Below are 8,037 nucleotides of genomic sequence, written 5' to 3' on the forward strand. Positions count from 1 at the left end.
TTAATTAATGATGATGTGTTTAAATACAAAGCCACAGAGAGGTTAAAAGTGAAGTGATGGGTGGCATAACTGAAAATGGTGGAGTAGGGAGCTCCAAAAATCAGTTTCTCCATTGAAGCAACCATTAATCTGGCAAAAACTACCAGAATTTTTGGAATTCTTTAGAATTTAATAAAAATCTTAAAGCAACACATATTGAAGGAAGAATCCACTGTAATATGAGAAGAGAGCACACTAGCATTTTTTCTCAGCCACCTACAATCCCCATTCCCCAGTTTGGTGGCATCTTCCATTCCTGGTGTGGTTTGCTTGTGCCAGAAGGGTAAAATGGACTCTGTTAAGAAAAGAAAATGCTGTATAAGTACACTTTTACCTAACTGGCAGTTCCCTGAGAGACCAGAACAAAGGCTTGATATTATTTGACTCTCCACAGAATTCTTTCAGGGTTTGAGTGACTGTCCAGGAAGCATCTCTTAAAAGAAGTTAAAGAAATATATTACCAGTATCCTACTGGTTCAAGGGTCAGTGGATGAAGTAAACAGCAGACAAAGCAAAAAAACCTGGGATGGAGGAAGCTGGGGAGGAAGATACATGGAATAATAAGGGCTGTGGAAATTTCTCATGTATATCAAGGAAATTTCAGTGCAACATGCATGCCCAGGGCCACACACATATTCAGAAAAGACCAGATTACTCCAGAACTTGCTATGCACTCCACACATTCAAGAGTTGAACGCAAAGCAGAGTTACACGTGGCCAGGCTAAGTGTTTAAGGAGTGTTCCAGGTCAGAGCCATGCTGAAAAGAACAGGGAAGTATTATTTACCATTTTTTTCTTCTTTTTGTTTCCAGGCATTTAAGAAAATCTTTGCCAGAACACCACCTAGATTGTAAAATAATGGAATGGAAACTTCCATCTCCATGCACAAATAATGCAGCTTTACAAAAATAACTTGGAAAACTCCCTAAACAAACAGACAACTACAGCCCCAAACAAGCAACAGTGAACCCTGTGGAGGGAGGATGATCTAATTTCCAGAGTTTCCACTTTAATATTCTAAATTTCAAGTTTTCAACAAAAAAATAAGGAATAAAAAGAAGTGGAAAAGCATAGCCCATTTGTAGGAAAAAAACAATTTGATAGAAGCCTTCCTTTAAGAAGCCTAGACATTAGACTTACTATACAAATACTTTAAAACTACCATGTTAAATATGTTCCAACACCTAAAAGAAACGATGGAAACTGGATTACAGAAATAAGAACATTTTCTGAACAAATAGAGAATATCAATAAAAATACAGAAATTATTAAAAAGAATAAAAATTCTGGAGGTGAAAAGTACAATAGCTAAAATAATAAATTGACTGGAGGGTTTCAAAATATATTGTGAAGATAGAAGAAAGAACCATTATATCTAAAGTTAAGTCTATTGAAATTATCTACTCTGAAGATCAGGAAGACAAGAGGATGAAGAAAAATAAACAGTGTAAGGAATATCAGGGACACCATCAAGCATACCAACATACATACAATGGGAATACCAGAAGGAAAGAGAGAAAGACAGAAAAAAAAAATAATTGTAAATTTCTCAAATATGATGAAAAGCATGAATCTATACATATAAAAACTATATGTAGGAAAAATGCAAAAATGACCCACACTGAGATGAATTTTAAGCCATCAGAAGCTAAAGACAAAGAGAAAAACTTTGAAAGCAGGAAGCATGCACAAGGGATTATAAATAAGATTAACAGCCAATTTCTCATTTGACATCATGGAAAGCAGAAGGCAGTGGGATGGGGAGCGGAGACAAGATGGCATAGTAGGAGGACACAGAATCCGTGTCTCCTCAAAACTAGAGTGCCTACCAGCCACTGGTGGGGGACCACAGACACCTAAGGGGATGGGAAGAACCCCCAGCGACCGGTTGTTTCAATTATAGTTTTATCTTTCCTAATATATTTTTTATCTTTCCAATTTTATTTTGTTTTTTATTCTTTGATATTGTACTGCTACTTTTTTCTTTCTTTCTTTCTTTTATTCTCTTTTTCTTTTACCACACCATGAAGCTTGTGAGATCTTGGTTCCCAGGCAGGAAAACAGGCCTGAGCTCCTGTGGTGGGAGCTCCAAGTCCAAAGCACTGGCCTAACAGAGAACCTCAGACCCCAGGGAATATGAATCAGAGTGAGGCCTCCCAGAGAACATCATCTTAGCACCAAGACCTGGCTCTCTCCAACTGCCTGCAAATTCCAGTGCTGGACGTCTCAGGACCAAAAACAGGTAAGACAGGAGTACAATACCACACATCAAAAAAAAAAAAAAAAAAAAGAAAAGAAACAACAAAAAGATATGTTACAGACGAAGGAGCAAGGTAAAAACCTACAAGACCAAATAAATGAAGAAGAAAAAAGCAACCTACCTGAAAAAGAATTCAGAATAATGATAGTGAAGATGATCCAAAAGCTCAGAAACAGAATGGAGAAAATATAAGAAACATTTAACAAGGACCTAGAAGCACTAAAGAGCAAACAAATAGTGATGAACAACACAATTACAGAAATTAAAAATACTGTAGAAGGAATCAATAGCAAAATAACTGAGGCAGAAGAATGGAAAAGTGAGCTGGAAGATAAAATGGTGGAAATAACTGCCAGGGAGCAGAATAAAGAAAAAAGAATGAAAAGATTTGAGGACAGTCTCGGAGACCTCTGGGACAACACTAAATGCATGAACATTCAAATTATAGGGATACCAGAAGAAGAGAAAAAGAAAGGGTCTGAAAAAATATTTGGAGAGATAAGAGTCTAAAACTTCCCAAACACGGGAAAGGAAATAGTCAATCAAGTCCAGGAAGCACAGAGAGTACCATACAGGATGAACCCAAAGAGAAACATGCCAAAACACATATTAATCAAACTATCAAAAATTAAATACAAAGAAAAAATATTAAAAGCAGCAAGGGAAAAACAACAAATAACATACAAGGGAATCCCCATAAGGTTAACAGCTGATCTTTCAGCAGAAACTCTGCAAGCAAGAAGGGAGCGGTAGGACATATTTAAAGTGATGAAAGGGAAAAACATACAACCAAGATTACTCTACCCAGCAAGGACCTCATTCAGATTCGACAGAGAAATTAAAACTTTTACAGACAAGCAAAAGTTAAGAGAATTCAGCACCACCAAACCAACACTACAACAAATGCTGAAGGAACTTTTCTAGGCACGAAACAGAGGAGAAGGAAAAGACCTACAAAAACAAACCCAAAACAATTAAGAAAATGGTAATAGGAACATACATATTGATAATTACCTTAAATGTAAATGAACTAAATGATCCAATCAAAAGACATAGACTGGCTGAATGGATACAAAAATAAGACCCATATATATACTGTCTGCCAGAGACCCACTTCAGAGCTACAGACATGTATGACTAAAACTGACAGGATGGAAAAAGATATTCCATGAAAATAGAAATCAAAAGAAAGCTGGAGTAGAAATACTCATATCAGACAATATGGACTGTAACATAAATACTATTAGAGAGACAAAGAAGGACACTACATAATGATCAAGGGATCAATCCAAGAAGATATAATAATAGTAAATATTTATGCACCCAACATAAGAGCACCTCAATAAATAAGGAAAATTCTAACATCCATATAAGGGTAAATCAACAGTGACATAATAATAGTAGGGGACACTAACACCCCACTTTCACCAATGGACAGATCATCCAAAATGAAAATAAATAAGGAAACACAAGCTTTAAACGATACATTGAAAAAGATGGACTTAATTGATATTTATAGGACATTCCATCCAAAAACAACAGAATACACTTTCTTCTCAAGTGCTTCTGAAACATTCTCCAGGATAGATCATACCTTGGACCACAAATCAAGCTTTGGTAAATTTAAGAAAATTGAAATCATATCAAGTATCTTTTCCGACCACAATGCTATGAGACTAGATATCAATTACAGGAATAAAACTGTAAAAAATACAAACACATGCAGGCTGAACAATATGCTACTAAATAGCCAAGAGTTCACTGAAAAAATCAAAAAATACCTAGAAACAAATGACAATGAAAACGCAACAACCCAAAACCTATGGGATGCAGCAAAAGCAGTTCTAAAAGGAAACTTTATAGCAATACAATCCTACCTCAAGAAACAACAAACATCTCAAATAAACAACCTAACCTTACACCTAAAGCAATTAGAGAAAAAGAACAAAAAAATTCCCAAAGTTAGCAGAAGGAAAGAAGTCATAGAGATCAGATGAGAAATAAATGAAAAAGAAATGAAGGAAATGATAGCAAAGATCAATACAACTAAAAGCTGGTTCTTTGAGAAGATAAACAAAAACAAAATTGATAAACCAATAGTCATACTCATAAAGAAAAAAAAGGGAGAAGACTCAAAACAATAGAATTATAAATGAAAAAGGAGAAGTAACAACTGACACTGCAGAAATACAATGGATCATGAGAGATTACTACAAGCAACTCTATGCCAATAAAATGGACAACCTGGAAGAAATGGACAGATTCTTAGAAAAGTACAACATTCTGAGACTGAACCAGGAAGATATAGAAAATATAAAAAGACCAATCACAAGCACTGAAATTGAGACTGTGATTTAAAATCTTCCAACAAACAAAAGCCCAGGACCAGATGGATTCACAAGCAAATTCTATCACACATTTAGAGAAGAGCTAACACCTATCCTCAAAATCTTCCAAAATATAGCAGAGGGAGGAATATTCCCAAACTCATTCTACAAGGCCACCATCACCCTGATACCAAAACCAGACAAAAATGTCACAAAGAAAGAAAACTACCGGCCAATATCACTGATGAACATAGATGCAAAAATCTTAAAAAAAATACTAGCAAACAGAGTCCAACAGCACATTAAAAGGATCATACGCCATGATCAAGTGGGGTTTATCCCAGGAATGCAAGGATTCTTCAATATACGCAAATCAATCAATGTAATACACCATATTAAAAAAGTGAAGGATTAAAAACTATGTGATCATCTCAATAGATGCAGCAAAACTTTTGTCAAAATTCAACACATTTATGATAAAAACTCTCCAGAAATTAGGCATGCAGGGAATCTACCTCAACATAATAAAGGCCATATATGGCAAACCCACAGCCAACAACGTTCTCAATGGTGAAAAACTGAAACCATTTCCACTAAGATCAGGAACAAGACAGGGTTGCTCATTCTCACCACTATTATTCAACATAGTTTTGGAAGTTTTATCCACAGCAGTCATAGAAGAAAAAGAAATAAAAGGAATCCAAATCAGGAAAGAAGAAGTAAGTCTGTCACTGTTTGCAGATGACATGATACTATACATAGAAAATCATAGATGCCACCAGAAAACTACTAGAGCTAATCAATGATTAGGTAAAATAGCAAGATACGAAATTAATCCACAGAAATCTCTTGCATTCCTATACACTAATGATGAAAAATCTGAAAGAGAAATTAAAGAACCACTCCCATTTACCACTGCAACAAAAAGAATAAAATACCTAGGAATAAACCTACCTAAGGAGACAAAAGACCTGTATGCAGAAAACTATAAGACACTGTTGAAAGAAGTTAAAGATGATACAAACAGATGGAGAGATATACCATGGCCCTGGATTTGAAGAATCAACATTGTGAAAATGACTATACTACCCAAAGCAATCTACAGATTCAATGCAATCCTTATCAAACTACCAATGGCATTTTTCATAGAACTAGAACAAAAAATTTCACAATTTGCATGGAAATACAAAAGACCCTGAATAGCCACAGCAATTTTGACAAAGAAAAACGGAGCTGGAGGAATCAGGCTCCCGGACTTCAGACTATAGTACAAAGCTACAGTAATCAAGACAGCATGGTACTGGCACAAAAATAGAAATATAGGTCAATGGAGCAGGATAGAAACCCCAGAGATAAACCCACACACCTATGGTCACCTTATCTTTGATAAAGGAGGCAAGAGTATACAATGGAGGAAAGACAGCCTCTTCTATAAGTGGTGCTGGGAAAACTGGACATCTACATGTAAAAGAATGAAATTAGAACACTTCCTAACACCACAAACAAAAATAAACTCAAAATTGTTGAAAGATCTAAATGTAAGGTCAGACACTATAAAACTCTTTGATGAAAATATAGGCAGACCATTCTATGACATAAATCACAGCAAGATCCTTTTTGACCCACCTTCTAGAGGAATGGAAATAATAACAAAAATAAACAAATGTGACCTAATGAAAGTTAAAAGCTTATGCCCAGCTAAGGAAACCATAAAAAAGATGAACAGACAACCCTCAGAATGGGAGAAAATATTTGCAAATGAAGCAACTGACAAAGGATTAATCTCCAAAATATACAAGCTGCTCATGCAGCTCAGTATCAAAAAAACAAACAACCCAATCAAAATATGGGCATAGGACCTAAATAGACATTTCTCCAAAGAAGATATACAGATTGCCAACAAACACATGAAAAGATGCTCAACATCACTAATCATTAGAGAAATGCAAATCAAAACTACAATGAGGTATCACCTCACACCAGTCAGAATGTCCGTCATCAAAAAATCTACAAACTATAAAAGCTGGAGAGAGTGTGGATAAAAGGGAACCCTCTTGCACTGTTGTTGGGAATATAAATTGATACAGCCACTATGGAGAACAGTATGGAGGTGCCTTAAAATACTAAAAATAGTAGTACCTTATGACTCAGCAATCCCACTACTGAGCATATACCCTGAATAAACCATAATTCAAAAAGAATCATGCAGGAATAAAGACACAGATGTACAGAATGGACTTGAGGACCCAGAGAGGGGTAAGGGTAAGCTTAGATGAAGTGAGAGAGTTGCATGGACATATATACACTACCAAATGTAAAATAGATAGCTAGTAGGAAGCAGCCACATAGCACAGGGAGATCAGCTCAGTGCTTTTTGATCACCTAGAGGGGTGGGATAGGGAGATTGGGAGGGAGATGTAGGAGGGAGGAGATATGGGGATATATGCATATGTATAGCTGATTCACTTTGTTATAAAGCAGAAACTAAGAACAACAAAAAAAAGAGTCATGTACCACAATGTTCATTGCAGCACTATTTACAATAGCCAGGACATGATAGTAACCTAAGTGTCCATCAACAGATGAATGGATAAAGAAGATGTGGCACATATGTACAATGGAATATTACTAAGCCATAAAAAGAAACAAAATTGAGTTATTTGTAGTGAGGTGGATGGGCCTAGAGACTGTCATACAGAGTGAAGTAAGTCAGAAAGAGAAAACAATTACTTTATGCTAACGCGCATATATATAATCTAAAAAAACAAAATGGTTCTGAAGGTCCTATGGGCAGGACAGGAATAAAGGCGCAGACATAGAGAATGGACTTGAGGACACGGGGAGGAGGAAGGGTAAGCTGGGATGAAGTGAGAGAGTGGCATGGACATATATGCACTACCAAATGTAAAATAGATAGCTAGTGAGAAGCAGCTGCATAGCACAGGGAGATCAGCTCCGTGCTTTGCAAATACCTAGAGGGGTGGGATAAGGAGGGTGGGAGGGAGACGCAAGAGGGAGGGAATATGGGGATATCCATATGCATATAGCTGATTCACTTTGTTTTACAGCAGAAACTAACACAAGATTGTAAAGCAATTATACTCCAATAAAGATGTTAAAAAATATGTATATATAAAAAGCCCTCTCTAAAAGGGAACCATCCTGGGGGCTTCCCTGGTGGTCCAGTGGTAAAGAATCCACCTTCTAGTGCAGGAGACGCAGGTTTGATCCCTGTTTGTGGATCTAATATCCTGCATGCCTCGGGGCAACTAAGCCTGTGTACCACAACTACAGAGCCCTTACGCCCTGAAGCCCGTGCACCACAACTAGAGAGAGAGAGAGAAAAAAAAAAACACACAAAAACCCCACAAACCACAACTAGAGAGAACCCTGCACGCTGCAACTAAAATC

The sequence above is a fragment of the Balaenoptera ricei genome, chromosome X, assembly GCF_028023285.1.
Source record: "Balaenoptera ricei isolate mBalRic1 chromosome X, mBalRic1.hap2, whole genome shotgun sequence".
Classification (NCBI taxonomy): Eukaryota; Metazoa; Chordata; class Mammalia; order Artiodactyla; family Balaenopteridae; genus Balaenoptera; species Balaenoptera ricei.